Raw genomic sequence first — 2,717 nt, 5'->3', positions numbered from 1 at the left:
CTGTTGTTGGTTAGCTGGATGACCGACTGACTGACTGGCTGGCAGACTGACTGATTGGCCTATTGAAAATAAACAAAACTTCATGCATTTAGATTTTCAATTGAGTAGTGTTAGCTAAGTGCTTATTTGCTAGTGCCTTAGTGCATTGTGAGCCAATGGATGTTATTGCTGTTGAGTTGTGCTTTTTTAGTGATCCAGTTTTTGTCTGTCTCTTGCCAACCCTGCGACCTAGTTTTGGGGTGAGGATGTAAGCGATCACCCGCCCCCCGATCCTTTCTCCTTGTTCCCTTTCCTTCTCTCGTTACTTCTGCCCCCCAATCCAATCCCACCCCCCTCCCATCTACACCCTCCAACCCTTGGCCCCTAGCTTTGGCCATTAAGGAGATTCCAAGTCTTCTCCAAGCAATGACAGGTGAAATGGAGCGCAAAATCCAATAGCCTGCATGCACTAAGCCTCATCCCTCTCTCTGTTTCAATATTCGTCTCTCCGGCAACCTTTTTTGGTTCTTTCTGCCATTTTCTTGTAAATCTCTACGTCTTTTACATTTCTGTTATTTTTTTCCACAACTCAATTTGTTGTTGCTACCACAGAAACAATGTGCATTTCTTGCCTGCAGTTTTTCTGAGGCACACACACATCCTGTCAAGTTCAGAGAGCCATGCCCAGAAGTGATGGAGAATGGCATGGCAGCACACAAGCCTTATGTCCCCTGGCAGTGAACGGGGAGCTGGCTCATCAGTTTTCTGATTCATTAGACAATAATGAGATGGAGCTTGAACCTCCCGCCCACCCTCTTCCCCTCCCTCCTTCCATCCCTTTCTCGCTCCATCTTCCTCTGAAACTCACACCATTGTGGTAACCAGTCCTCTCTAACAGCTTGTTAATTCATTCAAAAAAAACCTGCAGTCAAAAATAATGAAATTTTATTATTGTCTTTGGCCATAGGGGTATTGGAGACCATCTCAGCCCCGGCTAATGAGATCTCCTAGCTGCATTCATTTTCACTACCAGGTTACACACACAGTACTGACCCTGTTACCACTGTGATTTTCTGGTCTCTCTGCCAGGGTTCCACCAGAAATCTGACATATGTGTGATACCTGCAATACATGATCCCAACATGGCTCTCATTATCTTAAGATATAGACCTAGAGTCTTTATGATTTGAATCATGGTGTAATAAGTGCTTATTGGAGTGGTTGATTAGCGGCCATTTCCGTTTAACAGAAGCAGCAAGGTTTCCGGTGTCAGAGTGCTGTTCGGTGCACTCATTTGGATAATGAGAACAATGACCTTTGAACAACCTCCTTTGTGACAGAGCAGAGGACATTTTCAATCTGGGTATCAAAGGGAGCAGAATGAAAGGAGAATCTGACTACATTACACAGTGAGAGAGAAGGAGAGAAAGATAGAAAGAAAGATGGAGATGGATGCATTTATTACATTATTTTAAAATGTCTTGTTGAACAGATTCAAGACCCTGGTACTGACCTTCCGAGCAGTGAACGGGACTGCACCCGTCTACATCAAGTCTCTCCTGCAGCCTTACACCCCCACCCGTCACCTACGGTCTTCTTCAGACAACCGCCTGGTGGTCCCACCGCTCAAGACCGCCCGGTCCCAACACAAGCTCTTCTCCTGTCTGGCCCCCCAGTGGTGGAATCAACTCCCCACCTCCATCAGAGATACTGACTGTCTCTCCACCTTCAAGAAGAGGCTCAAGACGCACTTGTTCCGGGAGTACAACGGTACTTAGGAATGGTTCGCTTGACCCGATGTTAGTTTCCTCAAGGATCACAATGACTCTTGCTTAGAGACTTGTTGCTCTTGTGGTTAGTGGTAACTGTTTAAAATGTTTGTTCTCGCTGTGATATACTGTTTTTATTACTGTTGCTTGCTTTTTTCCACAGGTACACTGCACTTATAGCGGTTCATGTTGTTTAATTGTAACTTGTTTAACTACATGCTATTATGGTTCTTCCCTTTGGCACTTACTTTGGTTGTTCACAATGTGTGCTTCATGTTTTGGCTACTCGCGATGTTTTTTGGCTATCTTGTTGTTATGATCAGTGACCTATGCACTTTGTAAAGCTCTCTCTTAGAAGTCGCTTTGGATAAAAGCGTCTGCTAAATGAATACATGTAAAATGTAAATGTGAACTAAAGTATTATACAACACCATTGTAATGTATTGCACCTAGTCTTTCAGAGTGGGACAGAAAAGGCAGTGTTAAAAACACGTTTACACAGCTACACTTAGTATGACTTACCCATGACTACTGGGACATGGCTACAGAAGTCATACCCCCTGAGTAACAAAAGCAGGAGAGTGGGGAAATGAGAAGCAGGTTGATGTCAGAGGACAAACCCACAGTGGTACATCCAATATTGCATATCCCATTAACGTTCCATGAGGTTGCTCTCTCATGTATGTTACGTGTATTATCTACGTTTGGAAACGCCCTATTGTGATGGGACTTAATGAGTGAGTGGATATTCTTTTGATGTGAGCGTAATTGTACACAGAAGAAACATTGCTTTAGCGTAAAGCAATGTCAACATATTTGTGCTCTGATTGGGCATTGAGTTTATTGTATACGTAGCCTACATAATGAGGTTTCCAATGCATTATAGCCACGGATTTAACAACGTCCTGCTTTTTGCTGGAACTAATCAATTAGTCACGTGACACCACCCGTGCAAAGTAGGAAGTGTAG

Source organism: Osmerus mordax, chromosome 2 (assembly GCF_038355195.1).
Source record: "Osmerus mordax isolate fOsmMor3 chromosome 2, fOsmMor3.pri, whole genome shotgun sequence".
NCBI classification, from domain to species: domain Eukaryota; kingdom Metazoa; phylum Chordata; class Actinopteri; order Osmeriformes; family Osmeridae; genus Osmerus; species Osmerus mordax.
Note: the sequence above shows the minus strand (reverse complement) of the source record.